Genomic DNA, 26,584 nt, shown 5'->3' with positions numbered 1-26,584 from the left:
TCACTTTCCTTTGGAAGGATTTGTTTGTCACAATATTGCATAGCGCATAAGTAATCATTGCTTGCCCTAGATTGGTATAATGAGAAACTTCTATGCATAATGTCCATTTTTCAACCATGTTTAATGGGTTTTTTGATCCGTGAAAAAAAATTCAACAAAATTAATAATATATTTTTTATTACAAATACCTTAATTTATGGGGGAATGATAATAAAAAAATATCTATTGTGATTGAATAGTGAAATACTACAAGGATAAATAGCCTAGTTTCATTATGATATTCTATGTTATCCTTCGGAAGTTATACATGTGATTGATAGTTTCATCAAACAAATTCAATAAATTAAATAATATATTTATTTATTGCAACTTTATTTGGTTATGGGGGAATGATAATAATTAAACATGTATTGTGATTGAATAATGAAATACTATAAAGATGCTTAATTTCGGGAACATATTCTATGTTATCCTTTGGAAGTTATACATGTGATTCACAGTTTTATTAAAGAGATTTAATAAAATAAATAATTTATTTATTTATTACAAATTTCCTTTGCTCATAGGAGAATGATAATAATTAAATATCTATTGTGATTGAAGAATGGAATACTACAAGGCTTTAGCTTAATTTCAAAATAATCTTCTATGTTATTATGAATTTATACATGCACGATTGATACTATTTCATCAATCAATTATAAATTATGATCTTAGAAATTTATTGATTTTAGGAATAATTTCCTATAAAATTAGGATACCAAATATTATAAACGCAAGAATTAAATTTCACCATTAAAATGATTGGTTTATCATAGTTTCTTTAGCTGCATTGAAGTATAAGTAATGTTTATTTGAAAGGAGGATTTTGCACATATTGTTTTGGACTCTGCTCAACTAGAATTGTATTACTTTGTTCAGTTGATTAAAGTACTATTTAAATCATGTTATTTTATTAAGTTATCTTAGATGTGTCATTTTACACGATTAATCAATGCTTATGCAGGGATTTATTTTCTATTTCTTAATAGAAGGATGCAGCGAGGAAGGAAAAAACCTTGAGATGGTAATTGGTCAGATATTAATATCTCTTGAGAGTAAACCAAATGAGTCACAAGAGTAAACCAAATGAGTCACTAGGCTTCAAAGAGTTCAATTTTATTTATTATTTTTAATGTTTAAGATGATTAGAGTTACTGGATTTCAAAGAGTTCAGTTTTATATTTTCTTTTTAATATTCAATGTGTTTAATTGTAATACATGAATATTTTATTGTTTGAATGGAAGTAAATATTTTTTTTAATATTTTGAATCCATTTTGAATGGTTGGAAATGAGTATTATCAGCCTCCAAATACATATGTAACATCATGTCTTAAAACTAAAGAAAAAATAATTCTTTTAATTCGTGGAAATCCAATTCCAAATGCATCACATTTCTAAGCATATTTATTAGTTATTTTCAAGCAATTCAAAACCGTTCTAAAGGTTGAAAGTCAAAGCCTACGCATCACCTTTCTAAGTATATTTCTTAGTTCGGTTTAAGCCAATCAAAACCGTTCTAAAGGTTGAAAGTCGAAACCTATAAAAATCGGATGAGGCACATGTTATTTAACCTTTTATTTTAATGAAAGAGAAAAACGGTATGTAGGTGTACCAGTATAGGGGAAGGCAAGTGTGTCAAGAATGGTATTGTGGCACGGGCAAGTAGCAAGCCAAGGATTTGCAACACCTCGCGTATCTAGGTAGCTCTTTTCCTAAAATGCGAAAGTGTGGGCCTAAAAATAGAAGGTGTTGAATATGATTTATGTAATTTGTTTTGTGTGGCTCATATCCTCCATCTGAGAGATGATAAGGTATAGGATCACCATGAATATCAATGGAATGAGGCCCTTATTTAAATTTTCTATTGTCTTCTTCCTTGTGTATGGTAATGATATTTTTTATTATTGTTCCTAAACATTGCTTACTAGTGAATATGATTTATGTAATTTGTTTTGTGTGGCTCATATCCTCTATCTGAGAGATGATAAGGTATAGGATCACAATGAATATCAATGGAATGAGGCCCTTATTTAAATTTTCTATTGTCTTCCTTGTGTATGGTAATGACATTTTTATTATTGTTCCTAAACATTGCTTACTAGTGGATTCTATCTGATATAATATGTTGTGCATCTAAATAGATGATAGTAATAGTTATGATTTTTTATTGGTTATTGTGTGAATTGATGAGAATTGTGCTATGATAGATAAATTGTTGGCGAAATAGTTAGCAAAAGCGATGCATATGAAGTTAAATGTCAGTTGGGACATCCATGTTGTGCAAGCCTTATATGACATTTGGTATTAGCACAATAATTCAAGTGACATCTTCCCCTTCTTAAGGATTAAATATGTTAGTGCTTTGACTATAATGGACCACCTTTGTTGTAAGCATGTGTAAGCCTTGTTCTAAAAATGAGACAATAATGGGATCAATCATTTGGTACACATTTTGTAATCCAAATAATTTTTTTTATGTCGTCAGGATCTTAAACACAAGAGTATTGTCCACACCCATGCTAGAAGAGAGCGAGAACAACACAATGGCTGACATCCATGTCAATGAGATTTTTTAACCTATTGTGTATCAAATGAAGGAAGAGAGCAACTAACGAATTGAGAAATGGTTTACCATGTTGTTGGTGGTATACTTGAGTAGGCCATGGGAAACCATGGCACCTAGCATATAGGTTATCCAATAGAAAATACCTCTTATAAGGGCGACGTGCCCTCCAAGGAAACCTCATGATGTTAAAGAATTGACCTTAATGTGTCATAACTATATAGCTTCATATCTTCAAATAGTTCATTAATATCACTTCAATTGTGTTGAATGCTCCCATGCTCCTTCAAATTCAAAAATGATACTTTTTTGTCACACTCTTCTAGACCTTGGGATTTAAGAGCAATGCTCTACTTTAATCTGCTACCATTATTATCTTCATCTAAGTGGTTGAAGCATAGCTCTTTGGAAAGCAATATTATAAATGTCCATTCAGCTATGGAACTTATAACTAAGTCCCTTTTTTTAACTTAACAACATAATTCTTTGAATGGAATAAATGTGGACTAATCTAACATAAAAGTAGATAATAGAGTGAACTTTTACAATAAGTGTTTTGGAGCATGCCATGAAAAGAAAGCATATATTTTAAACCACAATGAATCTCACACAGTTAACAAAAGTCAAAAAGACAACCTTCACACACAAGCAATAGATTTTATACACTAAACATTGGAAACATTACATAAATAAACAAAAGATACCATGATAAAATGTTAAACTAAGGGATGACATTGACTAATTGATGTGTATATTTCAACGTAAAGAGATATGTTTGGAAAGAAACATGAATTTTTAGAATGTTTCAATGTCCTATCATGTTCATTGCATATGACAACAAATTATATTTAAAAATCCAAACCCCATCATGCCACACACCACATGTGGTCCTTGTGGTGTTGTTGCACCAATTCAAAAAGATTAGGAAAACAATCCAATATGGTGTAGAGATCAGTGCCTATGTTGAGCAACACAATATGAAAAATATGACTAGAATGAAGAGCAAGGAGCTTCTGCTTTAGATCATGATATCTAAGATGTGTTTAAAGCTCTGTCATGCGTATGTTTGTCTACACATGGTGGATATTTACCAGGGTTAACTATGTAAACATTTCAAATATGAAAGCCTTTATTCTTCTCGGTTCAATATCATAGGCTGGCCTGATGCTCATCTATATCATGAAATTGATTTATTGGGACTTTATGGTTATGTAATGTGAGATTTATATATTTATATATATCCTCACTTTCTATTGGCTATGCTACTGTCATAGTGATGATAGTAATTATTAAGTAATAATTTGGAAGGTATTATAATTTAATAATGTTTGTTCAATTGTCACTAAAATACTGTGAAGCTCTCATAGCTTTGGACCAGAGCTTTGGAGAGATAAATAGTGAAAATCCAATAGCCTTTGTGTGAGGTAATGATACCAACACGAAATAATACTACTTTCCCTTCAAAATATATTTTTAGGAGATCTTACTCCATTAGAGCCAATTGAAAACACAGGATTGGGAGCCTTCTATCTAATCTATATACTCAACCCCTCATAAATACATAATTGGGGAGTATCCCTCACAAGGCATGGATTGGTGCAAATTTTATTTTTAATCTGACGATGTGTAAAGGAGATTCTTATGTGAATTTTATTTTTATATTTTCTGTTGACGAGAAGAACATTTGATGTACAAAGAATATTTTATTATGAAACAAAGCAAAGTATGAACTGGTGTAAATTTTATTTTTAATCTTTGATTATGAAAGGAAACTAAGTATGAACTGGTGAATCTGATGATTTGATGTGCAAAATCATAGTGAAATAATTTTTTTTTAAATCATATTAAAGAAAAAATTCCTTTTGCATCTCTTAATTTGAGAGAATCTCACTTCTATTTTTTTTTGTTTCAGAAGAAAAATATTATAAACAAAAAAACATGAACTTGTTGCAAAAACCATAGTGGATCTGTTTTAGTAGATTTACATGAAAATTTTACATGGACTTATAGGTGGAGGCATACTTGGTCTGGACAAGGACGTTGAAGGAGCGAACGAGGTGGTTGGAGGAGCAGACGATGTGGCTAGAGGAGCGAATGAGGAGTTGGGTGGAGGAGCGATGAATAGCTAGCTAGAGGAGCAATGACAAGATCGATGGAGGATCAATGACTAGTTTTAGTTAGCCACAACGAATCCTACTAAAAGAAAATTTAAAATAGATCAAGAAATTATAGTAAACCAGAACAAAAATCCGCAAATACATTTGAGCACACTGACTCAGCCACAACACATACATGGTGGTTAGAGACATCCAACGAATAAACAAATCAACAACCAATTGAAAAAACTAAAAAACAAACAAACAACGCACAAAATTATGTAATAGTGTCAGGCCTGTCATATATATAAACTTTTTTATTGCTAGGAAAAATAATTTCTTCAAAAAAACTTATTGTTGATTTTTTCCACCTCTGGCAAAAAATCTAGTAAATGGTTGGTGTTAATATAAATGACCAAATGTTTAGTCGAACTCTCTTATAATAATTCGGCCGAAAAAATATACATAATTTACCCAAAAAAATATATATTAAAATTATTTGGCTGAAAATGTGAGATTATGAAATTTTCAGAGACATTTCTCATAAAAACGTAACCCAACTTCATATGTTTACCCTAGATTTATAATACCAATTTTTAATATTAAGGTATTTAATAGTGGGTTTAATATTACAATGTATATGTCATGATTTATAATATTAGAACTTGTAATATTAGATTTAATATTATAATTTATAATATTAAACAATAATGAATATATAATAGTGTTTTTGATATTAATTTTTATAATATTATATTTATAATTAAGATTTAATATTAAATTTTATAGTACTAAGTTTAAAATATCAGATTTTAATATTAAAATTAATAATATTAAATTTTTTTTATATAAATATTAATAATATTTAATTTTTAAAGCAATAATTAATAGAATTCAAAGATTTTATGATTAACAACATCGTGTGTAGCAATTGATTGTGTTAATATTATCACAAACAAAAATTCAAATTTATACATTCCACAATGAGAAACTTAAAACTAATCAAAGTATCATTATAAAATAAGTATTACAAAATAGAATAATTCAACGATGCATAACTAGAAGATATTAAAAAGGAGTATTGGGAATGCGAATTACAAAAAATTCCTAGAAAATTAAAAACCTTTAAACAAAAAAATGTTAACAAACTTGTACTTTTTTTTCAAAATGAAAAAATGAAATTGAAAGATAAAGTTATATCTAGAATATGAGTTATAATGACAATTTTGATTTGTTAGCTTGAATTTTTCCTATTATCTTTCCAATTGTCAAAGAGTTTATTTATCGACTATCCTACCTCCATTGGTATTTTCTATCTCCATTGGTTCTTAAGCTATAAGGGTGTAAGAAAGTTTCAACGTTATTAACTTAAAAAGAAATTATATATCAAGTTTTACGAGAAATCACCCCTCCAACACATACTCTCACATATCACTCTAAAAGATATATTGGATAACCATACAATAAAAAATAACAAAATGTCCATGACCTCTTTATCTTAGGCATTTTTTACTGGTTTGGTGGCCATGCTACATGTGTTTGATAAAAGAAAAAAAATGCAATAGATTTATTTTTAAATATTTATTACCCATCATTCATATATATTTTATTTAAATATAAAATAATGATTATTCATCACTCAAGTTTTACTTTTACTATTTTCACTTCTAGATTTCCATTCAATCTGCTTCATATGTCCTCACTTCTTTTAGTGGATACACATGTAATCAATCATTTATTTAATTAAATCTCCCAGTTTGTATTTTAGGATAGTTCATATCTTTTATTGTAATCCTTTTGAAGTTGAAATCATTTTTTCTCTTTCTATATATTAACTAGTAATTAATTTAAGTTTATTGATAGTATTTTGTAATGATATGTTTTTTGCTAAGTTTGGTAGATATTTTTTTTCTATTTATTTATAAAGCAAATTTATACCACATAGAGTCCTCAACTTGCCCAGTAGGAAACCAAGTCTGTTGGCCATATATCTGAATTGTATGCCATTCATTAACAAAATAGTTTCAGTCCTTCTATCCAAGCTATATAAGTCTATGTTTCATGTCCATACTCTAGAATGTACCTATACACATTCTTGTATAAGGAAATGTAAAAGAAAAACTTAACAAGGGAAATTATCTAATGATTATGTTCTACCAAGGCCGATTCAACTGGCGCAATGACTTTGGCGTTTGACCCATGCATCTCTAACAGTTCCAAGATACATGGGATGTGCCTCTCAATTCTACTAAGTCTGATATCTTGCTTGTGAAGTTGAAACTGCAGTTTCTGAAATTCTTGTTTATGATTTAGCATGCCTTGGACAATGATGGTCATGCCCACCGAAATCTCCTCCATAGCCTTGCCCAGCACGATTTTCATTACCCAATAAAGGTATAAGGTCTACTTAAATTGGTCGATCCTGCCTCTAGTGTTGCCAAGATCTAGGACTAGGTCCCACCAATCCTCCATTTCCTCATCCTTCACATTGTCCTTCTTGAATTCCTCTTCCCATTCCTCTAGAATTTTATGAATACCTTCATTTGTGCCCTCACAGTATGCCTATGCCACCTTGCTAATAAGCATTTCCACATATTTTCTTCCCTTGGGTGCCTCAGACATGCTCGGTTCCGTTTCCTTTCTAGGCGCTTGGGTCCATCTTCGACGGCCTCGGCTTTTGACAGGACGAGCCATGGTGGTGATGCCGCAGTCCTTTTCATTGCAAATTCATTAACCAGAAGAAATTAAATAGGTTATAACAATTTCCTCGCCCTGGGGTTGTATTATTAAAATTGACCACCCCGCCTTGTTCCTCCCCTTCCCTATTAGTGTCATTACTAGATCATTCATTGTCATAGGTCTATTCCCCAAGGGCAGCGACCTACTACCATCCTTGGTGATACCTCGTTGCCACATCCACCTTCTCCCAGACTCAGGCAGGTTAGCTGCCACTCCTCAATTACGAGTTGGTGAGTGATATCGTGGGCCTTCATCCGGCTAGCTTTGGTTTGCATACCCTTTCCCCTCCGCCCAAGACGCAAGCACGTAGCCCAACCCAGTCTTCCCTCATCTCTGAGCCAAATGACGCCACCATCACCTATATGCCTGTTAAAGCCATCATTATTTCCTTGCCAGACTTCCCACCCAAATTTACCAACATTTCCCTCTCTGCGGTGGTGGCAATCTACCTCTCAACAGCTGCACTTGTGTCTACAGCATGTACTTGCTCCTAAAATGCATTTGGCTTCACACACTCATCCCTCCAAACTTGTCTCTCTACCTAAACTCGCCATACCCCTACAGGCATCCTTGCTCGACCCTCTGCCCATCATTTCCAGGGTCCCCATGTGAGACAACAAAATTCCAAAACAAATGGTAATTGAAGCAGTATCTAGCAGATGTGGAATACAGACACAACACCAAGAAAAAACTACCAGTCGCCACCCCCAATTCCCCCATTGCTTCTCAAATTCACAATTTTCACCCTTAATTCTTCCCCACTGCCTCCAGCAAAAACCAAAATAGGTCAACAATGCAAGGGACGAAAGATATTGGAGTACATACTCGTGAAATCTTGCAGGTGGTTGAAATGCTTGGAGGTGAGGATGGCGTCACAAAACCTATCCAGACCACTAGCCTCCCATTCTGCAGTCAATCCCAGCTACAACACTCAACTGCCTACCAGTTCTCTTGTTTATTCCTTCACCGCCATAACCCTCGGTGCCACCTTTCCCACCTTCCCTGCATGCAATCATGCAAAGGGCCATCACACCCATCACCTCAAGTGTGTGGAGGGCAGTGGTACAGTACTCAGAGGTACCCTGCATTAACCCCTATTTGATTTCCCAACCACCAGCTCGCACCCCAATCAGGGTTATTTTGTAATGATAAATTTTAAGTTGAATTCATTTTTCTATTTTTTCCAAAATATTCTATCAGTCAATTAATAATTGATTTTGAATTGATTAAAAGTAGCTTTTCTTCATTTTATTGATATTTCTAATTATATCTATTTTCCTCATAAATTTTAAATAAACAATTTTAATTTTTTTTTTTTTTTTTTATGAATATACAATTGCTTATATGTTGAATCAATCACTCATGCATTTATTTAAAATTTTCAATTGTAATAAATTATATAGGCTAGTTAAATAATTTTTTCATATATTCATAATAAATATGATTAATATTGATTAGGCCATGCTTCTAAATGTCTTTCAAGTACTACCTTTCAATAACTACCAAGGGTGTGATTGCTACAGTATAATTTACACCTCTTAAGTTGAAAAATTCATCTAATAGATGTCAGTTAACCTCCTTCCATTCTATAGCATTATTCTCCTTGAATCTCATCAAAAACAATTTGCAAGATACACACTAGTTTTAATCTAACAATATATGTAGACACATGAGTATAATTCAAGAAAAGTACGAACATATGCTCTCAAAATGATCTAAAAATATGTAAATTTGTTTCAAATGTGTGTTTTCGAGTGGATTTCATGGGTTTAATTACTCGTTCTCCTCCTATTTCTATGCATATCTACCCCAACAATCAAATTTGGACATAAATAGAGGCTTAAGGTAAATGAGAAGAGGAACATCCTGTTGAAAATAGCAACAAGAAATGATAAAAATAAAATCCCGAATATTCCAATTTAATTTGTCCTTGAATTAAAATTGTGAATTAAAATCGAATTTAGTCTCACCAGCTACTTGGAAATAATTAATTAATTCATTATGGATTAATTAGTTGGAGAAGTTCAAGTTAGAAGTCTTTTCTGAAGGCATGACACAATTATCCCTTGAATTAAGGAGATAAGAGAGAGTTATATTTGAGTTGTAATTAGTTAACTCAATTTACTGAGTTAAGTCTAGTTAAATTAATTCCAAACTTTTTGAGGAATTAATTCTGAGTTATCAGTCAGTTGACGCATGCATGCATCCAACTAATTCTACTCCAGATAATTGAACATTCCCTCATTAGTAACTCATGCATGTTTATTCTGAGAAAGACCCAGTTGAGATTAAAGTCAAGGACAATGTACTATCAGTTGCAAGTGTTTTCCTATAAAGAAAACTCATGCATACAAAAGGGAGAACTTCCTTGAGGATTTTGCAATTCTGACAGTGTGTTAGAGAAGTGTGTGACATTGGTTTTCCACTTAGTAGAGGAGAATCATCCGAGAGGAACAGCGCAAGGAAATAGGAGCTTGGAGGGTAGAGAGGAAGGCTTGTGAGAAGCTTTGATTGGCTTTGAGCATATGTGAGGATTGTACTGAGAGTTGGCTATTTGTGAGAGCTAAGGCTTTGTATAATTCTGATATATTTCCACCTTGTATGATAATACATATAGTGGGGGTTTTAGCTGATGCTTTCCCCAAAGTATTTTCATTTGTATTGTAAATTGATTATTCTTCTTCTGGTTATATGTGTTCATCTCGATCTTTAAGCTTCCACAAACTTTGATAGTAGAAGTAGGTTATAGTATTCTTCTTTGATTTAGATTGCATTATCGGGTTAACCTGCATACAGATTTTCTACAATGGTCTCAGAGAGATAGATCGGTAGAGAAATTTCTACATGGTATCAAAGCTGTGAACAGTATAGTGGGAAGAGAATTCAAAGTTTCAAGTTCGGGGTTGCAGGTGCAAATCGAATTCATATCATACTTCAAGGTTGGCCAATGACAAGGAAAGGGAAGGGGAAGGCTTCCCATTCCAAATCAAATTCTTCTCATGGAGGGAAGAAGGGTGACATGTCTAAAGTGAGTTTCTTTAATTATCACAAGATGGGACATTATGTGACTAAATGCCCATTGAAGAAGTCCAAGAAGGGATCCTGGGAAGTATAGGAAGGTGAGGCATTAGCCTCTCAGTTTCAAATGGACTTTACCCTCATCACATGCATGGTGTCATTTTTGATGGGTTGTGTGTCTGGTATCTTGATAGTAGAGCCTCATTCCACATGACCGGTGATAAAAGTTTATTCAGTACCTTGGAGGAGAAAAACCTCAAGATGCGCATAGACATGGGGGATGATGGAAAGTATAGTGTTTCAGGAGTAGGCATGGTTGCTTTTCATAGGGAGCATGGAGCTCCTCTCATCTTGAAAGATGTGAAGTATGTGACTGGACTGAAGAAGAACTTGGTATCGCTCGCGATATTGGAAGACCATGGCTATGATGTGTTTTTTAGTAAGGGAAAGGTTTTCCTTAGACACATCACCATGAGACAGGTGAAACAGATTAGTTCACAAGCTAAGAACCTATATGCTCTTGAGGTTCAAGGTGTAGGCAAAGCCTTGAGGAGCAAGGAAAATGTTAGAGACTTGGTGGTTGAGAGGGATAGTAAATTACCTCTCGGCATGCAGCCCCAGAATAAGTCTTAGACAATTGTGCAGGAGCCATAATTGGAGAAGCAGAGACGAGACCGAGTGAAGAGATCCACTCATGTAGATACCTCAATTAAGGGGGAATTTCCATCTAAGTGGGCAGAGGGATCACATGCAGCCATACCTCCAGGTGTGAGGTGGGGTGATGTGAAGTGACAGTCCCAAGAAGGTTGAAATTGGGTAGGGTCCATTGAGAGGTTTTATCTCATGGATTATACCTTGTTACAAGAGTCCAAAGTACCTAGTAGTGGGAGGAATTAGTGGGATTGATGCTGTCAGAGATCAAAGTGAAAGAGGCTAGAGTAGTCAGATACTGAAGAGCGCAGAGAAGGATTGACAACAGTGCAAAAAGGCAGATTTAGCAGAAGCACAAAGTTTTCAGTTGATAGAGACAATAGTAGTCAGAGGCTTTGGTGACAGATGCATCATACTAATTCAGGTTGGATGTTTTTCGTTTCTGGAGTTGCTGGAGCAGCAACACTAGAGAAAAGTGTTGCATGCATAACATTCCAAAGGTTCATGATTGGGATCGAGTTGAATTCCTTTCTTGTTGAGAGGGAGTGTTGAAAATAGCATCAAGAAATGATAAAAATAGAATCCAAAATATTCCAATTTAATTTGTCCTTGAATTAAAATTGTGAATTAAAATCAAATTTAGTCTCACCAGCTACCTGGAAATAATTAATTAATTCATTATGGATTAATTAGTTGGAGAAATTCAAGTTAGAAGTCTTTCTGAAGTCATGAAACAGTTATCCATTGAATTAAGGAGATAAGAGTGAGTTATATTTGAGTTGTAATTCGTTAACTCAGTTTACTGAGTTAAGTCCAGTTAAATTATTTCCAGTTATCCATTGAGTTAAGGAGATAAGAGTGAGTTATGAGTCAATTGATGCATGCATGCATCCAACTAGTGCTACTCCAGATAACTGAAGATTCCCTCATCAGTAACTCATGCATGTCTATTATGAGAAAGACCCAATTGAGATTAAAGTGAAGTACAGTGTACTATCAGTTGCAAGTGTTTTCTTATAAAGAAAACTCATGCATGCAAAAGGGAGAACTTCCTTGAAAATTGCGCAGTTCTGACAATGTGTTAGAGCAGTGCGTGAGATTGGTTTTCCACTTGGTAAAGGAGAATCATCCCAGAGGAACAACGAAAGGAAATAGGATCTTGGATGGCAGAGAGGAAGGCTTGTGAGAAGCTTTGATTGCCTGTCAGCATCTGTGACGATTTTACTGAGAGCTGGCTAGCTATGAGAGCTAAGGCCTTGTATAATTCTGATGTATTTCCACCTTGTATGATAATAGAGATAGTGGGGTTTTTAGCAGAGGCTTTCCCCAAAGTATTTTCATGTGTATTGTGCTTTGATTCTTCTTCTTCTGGTTAAATTTGTTCAGCTCGATCTTTAAGCTTCCGCAAACTTTGATAGTAGAAGTAGGTTATAGCATTATGCTTTTATTTATATTTCATTATCGGGTTAACCTACATATAGATTTTCTACAATGGTCTTAGAGAGATAGATTGGTAGAGAAATTTCTACACATCCCACATATTACCAAATTCCATCTCTTGAAACCTTTGTTTCCAAAATATTTTCTCATCTTGTTATTCTCGAATAAAGAGACTCCTCTTTCTCATACTTGTTTTCAGCTAGGATTACAAGAGGAGAGGATTCATTCAGTAGCCTAGGCGGAGGAACCTAAATAAAGGTTCAAGGTAATGCTGAGAACAAGGTTAAGATAAATTCATTCCATATATTGGAATATAATTTCAGAAGTAGAATACTTAAATTTCCTTCCCCAAAATTACAAGCACTTGATCCATATTGTAAGAGTGGATTTCGAGAAGATTGTACAAAATTAGTTGTTCTTAACTATGTTACTTATGATTATAACTGATTTCTTCTTTCTACTTTACTTGTGGGCTTGTTCATTTTAATGTGTATGTTAGAAAGGTGGTTTTTTGAGTGAGGAATCAAAGTTAAGGCCTTATCGTGGGTACCTTCTTTAACCTTTAGCACTCTTCATAAGAAACCATAAATAATTCAGTAGTTACTAGAAAGATTGTCTTTGATCCTTTTAATTGAGTTTGATGTATTATGTTTCACAATTTTTTTATCACCTAACCATATCATAGGATACATAAAAAGATCTATAAAAATCATGCGCATGCATGAACTTCAACCTTCCAATTTTATTTAGTGAGGAAATTGTACAATAGTTGGTACTATGTTAACATAACTCATTTAGAGAGTGTTGAGAGAGTAATGGTCATAGAGGAATAATGATAACACCTTATTGCACTCCCTTTAGCTCAACCTCATTAGTAATTGAATATGAAGCCTACGTTCATGATAATTTTCAATGTTTGGGTGGAAACATTATCATATTTTCAACCTAGAAAAAGGGAAATGAGTGCTAAGTGGAAACAAAGTGTAATGTACCTCACATTTAACACTAAAATAAAGTTTAAAAATATTGCAAAAATATATTGTTTTGTTTAATGAAATGTCAAGATCTCAAAAGGTTGAGCTAAACCCTTCAATTCATTTCATTCATAACTATATAATCCCTTATTCAATTATATCCCTACTAAAACATTGGTATCTAAAATTTTGGTTGGGAGAGAGTATAGTGGGGCCAACTGCGACAATTTGCTTCAAAAAACTTTATGGTGAATAATCCAAGGGAAATTATCATTTAGCTATAGTGAAAAAAACAACATTTGGGCACAAGTTGGTGCATTTCTTGCCAATTTATTTACATTAAGATAAGGATGATGAACATGGAAAGAGATTCAAAAAACTTTACGGTGAATAATCCAAGGGAAATTATCATTTAGCTATGGCGAAAGCAACAATATTGGGGCACAAGTTGGTGCATTTCTTGCCAATTTATTTACCTCAAGAAAAGGATGTTGAACATGCAAAGAGATTCGATCAATTAACCTCATGGTTCTCCACTACTTATGTGTTCTAGGTGGTACCAGTTATGCTCATCATGTCACTTGGGCTAACTCATTGAACTACTACTACAAGTACATTCCTTAACCCTTATGGCTAATCTCGGGTCCACTGCGTCTACTATGTGTACATCCTCTAAATACTCCATGTGATAGGTGTCACGATGTGGTTGGTGACTTTTTCAAACCATGGGAATTGTTCAGATTAATTTTCATATTTCCATGACCTAAAGGCTATAAAAAAACTACTTCCTAGCCTGTGCTTTTAGTTTTCATTATTTCCCATTCATACTCTACAACCAACCATGAAGGCTAGATCTAAAACGCTCATTCTAACATAAACATGTAAACTTTGGTTGAGAGTGAAAACTCTTAATTCCTCTTAGTCTTTGTTGATGCTCTTTGACAAAAAGGGTAAGACAAATTTTATGAATTACAATTTTCTTTTCATAAATTGTTTATTTAGTTAGTTCTCTAAGTTTTTGAATGATTAATTGTTGGTGCTTATATGTATTATAAGGTATTTCAAGAAACCCTTCTATACCACTGTGAGCTACTTGGCTTTATAAAGAGACAATAATCTACACAATTTGGTAAGTTATTATTCTTTGTCAAGAATTTATTTTGGGTTGTGTTAATTTAAGGTTTAGTTGCCTTATGTTAAACCGTAACCTAACACTTCTTTGTTTTGTTTCCCAAGGTTTCTTCTTGGCACGAGTTCGATGATGGAATTCACTTACCTAGTTCTATATATCAGATAGTCATGGACGCAGACGTACTCAAATAGGTTAGAAACATGAACTTCTTTCCTTACTCTATCAACCATTTGTATATCAAGATTAGAGATTAAGTTTATTCTTTGTTTTGAAAACCATAAAACATATTTTTATATGAGGATGTAACTCGAGCATTGTTTCGAAGAATTCCTATAGCTTTTGTTTCTTTCCCTCCCTTACAATTTCAAGTTTTTATCTTTGATTAGTGTATTGTTTTGTTTTCAAAACCATATAGTGCCATATTCCCAAGAAATAGACCTAGGTAGCATAATCCTTAAAGATGGATCTACAGCTTCTTCCTCTAGATTAAGAATTTATGTGTTTATTATCCACATTTAGGAATCTTCCAATTACATACTAAGCTTTTGTAACTCTGTCATGTAGGCTTTGATGGTGTTTAATGGAAGACTTTTTATTTCCCAAGTAACCTCTTTAAAAATATTTCAAGATTTATCTTTGTATTATTCTTAGTTTTCTCACTATTTTAAATATTTTATTTGTGGATAGGGTACAACACAGACATTACTCTGCCTATTGAGACAAAATGGAGTTTTTCATAACAAATTGGGAAAGTAATTTTTTTCATAAAACTCCAAGTATGGGCCATCTCTAATTTCTTCTTCGTTTGACAAGATTTTGTAGTAGCACGATGCAAAAAGATTAATGTCATATTTGACTAGATCTTCTACAAGTATATAAATTACAAACTTACATAATTTTCTTCTTTTATGTATTTCGTTGATGTCTAAATATTCTCTCACACTACAAGAAAAAAGGTCATTGGTGAGGGTCATGCTTGTGATTGACCTTTAAGGTTTGTCACCAATGTCGCATATGGTGACAGTCTTTAAAAAAGCATTGTTGTAAGTGTATATAGTGATGGTCCTTTAAGGTTTGCCACCAAAGCCATTTTCAATGACACTTTTGGTGAGGGTCGTTAAAGGCCCATCACTAATTCTATCTTTGGTGACACTTTTGGTGAGGGTCGTTGAAGGCCCATCACTAATTCTCTCTTTGGTGACACTTCTAGTGACGATCTTTTATTTACTGTCACCAATGATATTTTTTGTTACTTTTGGTGACAGTCAATAAATGTTCATCACCACTGATCATTCCAATGAGTTTTTTATGATGCTTCATGCCTGTGATGGACCTTTAAGGTCTATCACTAATGTCACATATGGTGATGGTCTTTAAAAAATCATTGTTGTAAGTGTATATAGTGATGGTCCTTTAAGGTTTGTCACCAAAGCCATTTTCAATGACAGTTTTGGTGAGGGTCATTAAAGGCCCGTCACTAATTCTCTCTTTGTTGACACTTTTGGTGAGGGTCGTTAAAGGACCATCACTAATTCTCTCTTTTTTGACACTTTTGGTGAGGGTCGTTAATGGAACATCACTAATTCTCTCTTTTGTGACACTTCTAGTGACGATATTTTGTTGACCCTCACCAATAATATTTTTGGTTACTTTTGGTGACAGTCAAAAAATTTTCGTCATCATTGATCATTCCAATGAGTTTTTGATGACGCTATGTACCTGTTACTATATTTTTTGTCAAAATATAACGATTTAAGACCATTGTTGTGGAGTATTTTTCATTATGTATCCAAGGTCATAGAGGTTATAATAGTCAGTCAATTTGTTAAGAGGTAATTAGGGTGTATCATTTCCCTCAGGTCATAAGAATATAGTTTTCCTATGAGTTAACACATGATTCATCTCTATTAGGTTTATTATCTAACAAATTTCCTTTAAATAAAGTTCCACTAGTGTGTGTAGTAACTATATTATTTAATACATAATCAATCTCTGTTAATTCTATTAATGAGAGAGATCTAGCACTCCTCAACATTCACGGCACACTTTAACATGCTTTGGAACAGTACATTAACATTCCTTGGCACCTCGCATGTCTTGGAACATCTTTGTACCAGGAACACCTTTGTACCTAGAACATATTTCCATGTGTAGGATGCCTAAGCACATGTTGGCATGCCCTAGCATAGCATAGTAGTTCCCTATCATGTGTTGGCATGCCCTGGAACACCTTGGCATAATATTGCATTGACAAAAATTAACACTTGGCACACATTGGCACTTTTCATGTATTGGAACATATTATTAGTGTGCCTAGAATACCCCTTTTGTAAAAGATAAAGTGTCGACTTATTAACCCTCTTATGTGTTCATTTCCTTACATTTTAGCTTGGTTATTCCTTTTGTTGCCCTAAAACTCCTTGACGCATGTTGGCATACTCTAGCACCCTGCACATCCTAGCATGTCTTATCACCTGGCATGCCTTGGCACTATTTGGCACATGTTAGCACACTTGGAAAATACCTAGCACACTCTAAACCTTCTTAACATTCCCTGATATACCCTAGCATGCCTTACTTGTGCTTAGCATACCTTGTCACTCCCTCCTTCGCATGACAGCTAACACTCATTGACACTCCTTGACACACCTTCATATTCATTCACTTCCATGCATTTTGACCTAGTTCTCCCTTGTGTTGTCCTAGTACTCCCTAACATTCCTCAGTATGCATTGGCACTCTCTAGCACACCTTAGCACTCTTTGATATGCTCTTCCACTTCATAGCATGCATCACACTCCCTGACACACATTAGCACTTGGCACATGTTGGCACTTGGCAAGACTAAGCATGTTTGGCATGTGTTGAGATGACTTGGTATGCTTTGTCATGGTTTAATATTAAAGTTATTTGAGATCAATTATTTGAAACTAGATGTGAAGAAATGGAGGAATATTTGGCACTTAGAATGCATTGACACTTGGCACTTGGCACCTATTGGCACCTAGTGTTCGTGTGCCTAGCATGCTCCTCATGGAAAAGGTAAATTGATGACTTATTAACCTTATTATGTGCTCATTTCCTTGTAGTTTAACTTGTTCCTCCCTTTTTCTTCCTTGACATTCCCTAGCATGCATTGTCACACCCTTGTACATCTTGGCATGCCGTAGTAATTGGCAAATCTTAGCTTGTTTGACATGTCTTCATATTATCTGGCACATGTTAACATGCCCTAGAATTCCCTAACACACCTTGACAGTCATGCCCTCACAACTAGCATTACATTTTTCCATGACTTGGGAACCTTACATTCACTATAACAACTTGGCACTCCCTAATTGTCATGCCCTCTGTTATCCTCCACAATGTCCCAAGATGATGAGGAGATCGACAGAGGTAACCACCGACCAAGATTTTAGCTTGGTAGCTAGCCCTACCAAACTAGAGAGGGCTCTCTATATGAAATCACAACCAAGAGATGACTGGAATGTAAAGGATTTTAGGCTAGATAGCTAGGCTCAGGTTGGTTTTGGAAAATTTAGGGTTTTGTTGCTGGATAAGGGAGAAAAACCAAGTAGCTAGGTTAGAGGATCAAAGGGTTACAACAGAAAAGATATAAAGGAGCAAGGTAGCATTACTTTTGTGATGTATCTTAGGGTTTTTTGGTGTAGTGTAGTGTTTAGAAGAAGAAAAAGGTCTTAATGAGCATGAAACATGAATTCATTAAGCAAGAAAGAAAGTAACAAATAATGATTTTTCCATCAAAACAAAGATTTATGCAAAGAATTTTGTTTATAAACTGTAATGAAAACCATTGAAGAATTGATGAATGGAAAGAGAAGATGAATATATTTCATATAAATCTATAATAGAGAAAAAATAACATCACAAACTTACTGCACATGAATTCCTAGATAATAGTTGTAAACTATGTCTTTTGATTTCCAGAAAATGTCCAAGTACAAGCTACAATAATTCTCTCCTTTGAAATCCGACCCATTCTAACATTGAGACACTGATATATAAAGACCAAAACAAAATCTTATCACTCTTAGGTGTCGAATCCATGACTCTAGGAACTGTTCCATGGGGTTTTCTAACCAAACCCTAATGTCTAGGGAAGTTAGAAACAACTTCTTCAATTAACTTTGACTCCAACCGCTCTCATAAATGAGGTTAAATTTATATCAGAACAGATTACAAAGGCTAACCACCCATTATTTACGTTTACTTTTACCTTTCACATTCATCTAATTCACCCTTTTAACTTTTACGAAAGTCAAACTAGGAATTACAAAAATTTACACAGTGAAAATTTTACAAAAGTCTCATAAATTTCCAGGTGTGTAACAAGCTGTTGGAGGACATTTTTGAGTGCCTTTCTGAAGTCCAAATCTAGATCGGAAGCATTTTATGGAAATTTGGGAGAGTTCTTATGTCTTTAGAGTATTTGTACACTCAAAATGACCCATTTTTGGCTGAGATATGGCCATTCTCCTAAGGTATTACCAGGTGCGCAACGAAATGGAAAAATAGGGGCATAAAGGTGATTTTTGCCTCTTTTTTGCAAATTTATCAAAAATTGAGCCCCAGACCAGGAAAGTGGGCTAATGGGTTTCAAGAGGGGGTCATAATATTTTGAAAAATCTTGAGTTTCCATCATTTGGATCCCTGAGGAAGAAGCGCATCATGAGCTCGCTACGCTCTTAGACAAAAAATTGCCAACAAATTGCAAGTCAGCACCAGTTTGCACCAAAACACAAAAATTTCTCCAAATTCTCCCAAAATTTGTCCAAATATGCATGATGAGGTATGTTATGCAATCATGTATGCATCATCAAGAAAATATAAATCACCCTTCTCCTCTTGGCTGATTAGGGTTTCCTTGAGTTTTTCCTTCAACTGCTTGATTTTGACCTTGGCAACCTGATTCCTTGTGTAATAATGGATGGCCATTTTATTTTGCAACTTGTTATCCCTGTTGGCCTTTTCAAGGAGTTTCTTAAGATGGAAATTGACTTTTTCAAGCCAAAACTCACTGTCCTCATTTATTTCCATGGAAATCCTCTCTTCAAAGCTCAATTCCTCCATTGGTGGCTTTTGTTCTCTTTCCCTCTGAAGTGCCTTCCTAAAACCCACTGTCCTTGATCTATTCCTTTCCACATGTCCTTCACGCTAGTCAGTGTCCTCATGGTCCACCACTACCTTGCCTCTCATCTCTTTTTTCTTGGCTTTGAATTGCTCTTTCTCCATGGCTAGTTGTTTTGCAGCCCTAAGTTTATTGTTTTCTTGCTCAAGGAATGAAATGATGAATTTGGCCCTTTCCAAATTTTCCTTGAGCTCCATGATCTAATAATCCTTCTCTTTGATGACTTGTTGTATGGTTTGATGCTCCTCATGTGCCTCCAATTCAACTAGGTCAAAGTCATGCTCAATGGGCTCCTCATCATGCAAAGAAGCCTCATGATGTGATGGTGATCCTTGTTCTGATGATGTAGTAGGCTTGGCCACTTCCTCAATTTGAGGAGAAAACACAAGGCTTCTGCCTCTCTGATATGTCTTGGTCACCTCAAGCCTAGGTGCATTGGAAACCTCATCATGTTTTATTGATGGCCCCACCTCCATGGGTTGTACTAACATGGTTTGGTGTTGGCTTGGTGAAGTGTTTATATGTGTTTTCAAGCTTACGTCAATGAAGGTGTCCCATGTCATGTTCTTCTCTATCAATTTATGGAGTACTATAACCTTTATAAGGCTATGGTGAAATAGGTTGGTATAATGCACTTTTCCTTTCAATTGCACCATTTCAGACATTTTGGTTAGGCTCCTATACAAGTAGCTGGACAAATTTAGAGACTTGGCAATTGTAAAGTGCATGAGAAATCTTATGTGGTATTGATATAGCCTAGAAAATATGCCCTCACATGTGAAGAACTTCATGAAAACCTTCATCAATGGTTCATAACTCTCCCACACGTATATGAATGGGAAAACATGTGAGTGAGCTCCTTTGTATTGTTATTTCAAGTAGGGTTTGTACTCTTCTAGGTCTAGGTTCACGCCTTTGAACCAATTTTCACCATGGTTTGGTATTCTTGTTGCTTGACAGATGGCATCCACTAAAAACATGAAATCAGTGCCTGCAATGGTGATCTTGTCTTCCTTCAAGGTGAGGGAAAATATACCTGTGAGATGCTTATGGTAACCTACTTCCTGCACTCTTTGGAAAAACCCTAAAAAATTGACATCTTCAAAGAATTTCATGACTAATGGTGAGGAGATTATTTCATTGCAATTAGAGGGCTCAAACCTCAATATCTTTCCCAATCATTTTAACCTAGTTCATTTCCAAGCATTTTTACCTAGTTAATTTCTAAGCATTTTGACCTAGTTCTCCCTTGTGTTCCCCTGACTCTCACTAACACTCCTCACCATCCATTGACATTGTCTGCCATGTGTTAGCACACCTTTTCATTCCTTGCCATGCCCTGGAACTCCTTAGCTATCATGCCCTCACAACTACCCTTACTTTTTTTTAGACCCGGCCAAAACCCAACAAAGTCTTGCCCTGAGTACAACAACTTAACCAAGTTATAGTTAGTAAAAATAGACTATGCCTTGTTCACCTAAGAACTATCTATAACACATCTTAGGCTACTCATGTCCAATCTCAACTCATCCCACTTAACAAGTTACCAATTCAAGGCTCACGTCCAAACATGGCCATAAAACAACTAAGAAACACAGTTTACATCTTGACATGCCATAACACATGGCAAGTCTAACAATCCCTTAGCCCTATCTGGCGTGTATTAGCATCCCCCACATTTATTGGCATGTTTTACAATCCCTAACACACCCTAGCACTCTCTAACATGCCCTGACACTCTAGCATGCCTTGGCACTTCCTAGCATATAACCTTGTCACTCCCTCCTTAGAACACTTGGAACTCATTGACACTCCCTATCACACACTCTTATCTCTTCATTTCCATCCATTTTGAACTAGTTCTCCCTTGTGCTATTGTGGCACTCCCTAGCATTCACTGGCACACATTGACACACCCTGGCACATGACACATCTTAGTATGTTGTCTTGGCAGTCTAGCATTCCTTGGCACTACCTAACATATCTTGTCTTTGCCTCCTTACCACACCTAGAAATCACTAACACTACCTATCACACACTCTTATTCATTCATTTCCATGTATTTGAAACTAGTGATCCCTTTTGTTTCCTTTGCACTCCATAACACTCCCTGGCATGCATTGGCACACCCTAGCACCTAGCACATCTTGGCATGTTGCCCTCTCCTCTAGCATGCCTTAGCACTGCCTACCATGCCTTGTTACTCCCTCAACACACATGTATCTCACTGACACTTCCTGTCACAAACTCTTATTTGTTCATTTGCATGCACTAATTTGACCTAGTGCTCCCTTGTGTTTCCCTGACACTCCCTAACACATCCTAGCACATGTGGACACACCTTGGCACCTGTCACATCTTGGTTGCATGTCTCCCTAGAAATCTGGCATAACTTAGTACAACCTAGCATACCATGTCACTCTCTCCTTAGCACACTTGGAACTCATTGACACTCCCTGTCACGCACTCTTGTTCATTCGTTTCCATGCGTTTTGACCTAGTGCTCCTTTATGTTTCTCTGGCACTCCCTAACACTCCTTAGCATGCATTGGCCCACCTTGGCGCTTGGCACATCTTGGTATGCTTGTTTAGCACTCTAGCATGCCTTGGCAACAATGCATAGCATACCTTTTCACTCCCTCTTTATACCACATGGAACTCGCAGATTGTAATGTTCCAAACTAGGAAAAATAGTGTTATGAAAAGTGAACAATAAAAATAACACCATAAAATTAAATCAAACCATCATACCACTAAACCGTCTGGCATGTGTTAGCACGCCTTTTCATTCCATGGCACGCCCTGTCACTCCTTCGCTATTATGCCCTCATAACTATCCTTATAGTTTTTTCAACATGGGAACCCAACAAAATCCTCTCTCAACTATAACAACAACTAAACTATAACAATAGCTTGACCAAATTAAAATTACTACAACTAGACTATGCCTTGTTCACCTAAGAAATTCCTATAACTCATCTTAGGCTACTCATGTATAATTTCAACTTATCCAACTTAACATGTTACAATGACAAGGCTCACATCCAACCGTGGTCGTAAAATTAAATAACTAAGCAACAAATTTTACATCTTGACATGCCATAACATCTGGCACACCTAATAATCCCATGGCACTATGTAGCACATGTTAGCATCCCCTGCATTTCTTGGCATGATTTGGCACTCCCTGACACTTAGCACACCTCGTACTCGCTAGCTAACACTCTCTGTCACACTCTTATTCATTCATTTCCATGCATTTGAAACTACTACTCCCTTGTGTTTCCTTGGAACTTGGCCCTAACACTCCCTAGCATGTGTTGGCACCACACCCTGATGCCTAAAACTTCTTGGCATGCCTTAGCACTTCTTGGAACCTAACCAAGTCATTGAAAAAATAATGTTGTCCTTAGCCCAAAGTCTCCTTTGTCTAAAATTTCTTTTTCCATCCCCTTATCGCAATCATAGGCTTACCTCTTTCAAGTCCTATTATTAAATTATCCTAACACACTTTATCTTTGGGACACCTGAAATTCACTAACACTCTTATTCATTTGTTTCCATGCACTTTGACCTAGTTCTCCTTTGTGAGGCCTTGACACTCCCTAACACTCCTTGACATGCATTGACACTATATGGAATGTGTTAGCACACATTTTCATTCCTTGGCACACCCTATCACTCCTCAGCTATCATGCCCTCATAGCTACCCTTATTTTTTTTGGGACTTAGGAACCAACCAAGTCCTACCTCGACTACAAAATCTTGACCAAGTTGTAATTGCTACAACTATACTATGCCTTGTTCACCTAAGAATGGTCTATAACTCATCTTAGGCTACTCATGTCCAATCTTAACTCATCCATGTTTGCAACTTATGAAGTCAAGGCTCATGCCCAACCATGGCCATAAAACAACTAAGCAACATAGTTTACATATTGACATGCCATAGCACTTGGCACATCTAACAATCCCTTGACACTATGTGGCACATGTTAGCATCCCCTGCATTCCTTGGCATGCTTTAGTACTCCCTAGCACAACGTACCACTACTTGAAATTCCCTGGCACTCTTGCATGCCTTAGCACTACCTAACATATAACTTTGTCACTCCCTAGCACATTTGAAACTTGCTAACACTCCCTATCACACACTCTTATTCGTTATTTTCTAAGCATTTTGAACTAGTTATCCTTTGTGTTTCCATCACACTCCCTAAAACTCCCTAGCATGCATTGGCACATCCTGGCACTTGGCACATCTTGGCATGTCGCCCTTGCACTCTAGCTTTCCTTGGAACTACCTAGCATACCTTGTCACACCCTCCTTAACACACCTAGAACTCATTGGCAGTCCTTGTCACACACTCTTATTCATTCATTTCCATGTATTTGAAACTAGTGCTCCCTTGTGTTTCCCTGACACTCCATAACGCACCCTGGAATGCATTAGCACACCCTAGCACTTGAAACATCCTGGGATGTTTCCTCGACCTCTAACATGACTTAACACTGCTTAGCATACCTTATCACTCCCTCCTTAGCAAACCTGGAACTCACTGACACTTCCTATCACAAACTCTTAATTGTTCATTTGCATGTGTTATTTTCACCTATTGCTCCTTTGTGTTTCCCTAACACTCCTTAACACTTCCTAGCACGTGTTGGCACACCTTGGCACCTGGCACATCTTGTCCACATGTTACTCCAGCATGCCAGCATGACTTAGCACTACCTAGCATACCATGTCACACTCTTATTCATTAATTTCCATGCATTTTGACCTAGTTCTCCCTTGTGTTTCCTTGGCAGTCCCTAACACTCAGCACACATTGTCACACATTGGCACTTGGTACACCTTGGTATGATTCCATAGCAATCTAGCATATCTTGGAACTATCTAGAATATCTCGTCACTTCCTCATTAGCAAACCTAGAAATCATTAACACTTCATTTCCATTAATTTGAAACTAGTGCTCCCTTGTGTTTCCTTGACACCTGGCCCTTACATTCCCTAGCATGTGCTCACCCCACACCCTGACACTTGACACATCTTGTCAGGCCTTAGCACTTGGCATGTCTTCGCATGCCTAACATGCCTTGGAAATGTCTAGCATGTGTTAGTACTTCCTATCATTCCCTAGCACACATTGGCACTCTGTAGCTGCCATGCCCTCATAGATAACCTTACTTTTTTTGTGGTTTGGGAACCCAACCAAGGCATTGGAAAAACAATGTTGTGCCCAACCCAAAATTTCCCGTTTCTTGAAACTTTTTTTCTAGCCCCTTATCGCAACCATATGCTTGCTTCCTATGGGTCCTATTATAAACTTCTCCTCGCACACTTCATCCTTGGGACACCTAGAATTAACTAACATTCCTTGGCACACACTCTTAGTCATTAATTTCCATGCATTTTGACCTAGTTCTCCCTTGTGATGCCCTTGTTGAAAAGTCTAACTAGGTTCGTTCTTCATAATGACGTGTAATTGTGATTTTATGTAAGTCATGTAAAGAATAAAATAAAATTATTTTTGTAATGCTTGAATCATGGGTTTCATGATCAAAGAATGTTATCTTTAGTTAAAGCTCCCATTATGAATTATTAGGTTTGGTCATCAAGTCATAAAATTCATAGAGTCAATGTCAAATATTGAAGACCCATTTTGGGCATGCAATCCATTGTCAAATAAAATTTATTAGCCCTCGAAGACCTTGCCACAAACTCTTCTTGATGTCGGCCTAAGGATTCTTCTAGAATGTTAAGTTAGCTTACCTATATCACAGGTCAACTTATTTTGATGTACAAAACACTATATATAAGGCAACTCAACCTCCATTTGTGGAAAAGAAAATTTGATTATGTCTAAAATAGGAAGTGTTAAGATAACCCATGAAGTGAAGGAAATGAAGAGCGAAGAGTTTGGTGTTGTTTATGGGTCTTCTTTAGGGATAATACCTCCACACATGCGAAGGAAGGAATAAATATCTACTCCAGAAAGGGTCAAAGGTCTTGTTGTTGTCGAAGAAGTCAAATCAAGTAATAAGATAAACATAGCTACAAGCCAAATTATAATAAGAGGTCATACCATCCAAGCGAATAAGATCAATGTTCAAAGGTTGGTCAACCACATGTGCTAGGGTTTCTGCAAGAGGGTCACGAACTATAGATCTGTTCCAGGGAACTGAAATTTGAAGGACAACAAAGTTATTGAAGGAAGAAGCTTGATCATCATTGACTCAAGGAAAAATAAGGAACTTGAATCAATGAGGCTTGTGACTTGGCCTTGAACAGGTCATTGAGTGAAGGGTCTAGGTCATGGTCTTGGTATTCATTGATTGAAGTCTCTATAAGAAGAAGAATTCCTTTGGGTTTTCCTCTCATGTTGGAGAGTTTTTTTACCTTGGCTGATCACCTATTCTTTATGTTTCTTGTCTCTTCATTTTTTATGCATTAGTAGTTGTTTGATGAAGAAGAAAACTACAATAATCTAAGTAAAGAGAAGATCCTAATCTTAAGAAGTAAAAAGCACTCACAAGCAGTTATCACAAGAATAGAAATCGCCTAATTATTATGCCCAAGATTACTGAACAGCCCGAGCACTCCCTAACACTCCACAGTATTCATTGACACTGTCTAACATGTGTTAGCATGCCTTTTCATTCCTTGGCATGCCTTGACACTCCTTAGCTATCATTCCCTCACAAATACCCTTACTTTTTTTAGGACTTTGGAACCCAACAAAGTCCTTCCTCAACTACAACAACTTGACAAAG

The sequence above is a fragment of the Pinus tabuliformis genome, chromosome 2_1 (assembly GCF_031772625.1).
Source record: "Pinus tabuliformis cultivar Carrire ecotype Pingquan chromosome 2_1, CPIR1, whole genome shotgun sequence".
In the NCBI taxonomy this organism is placed as follows: domain Eukaryota; kingdom Viridiplantae; phylum Streptophyta; class Pinopsida; order Pinales; family Pinaceae; genus Pinus; species Pinus tabuliformis.
The sequence above is the reverse complement of the archived record's forward strand: the minus strand, read 5'-3'. Positions refer to the sequence as shown.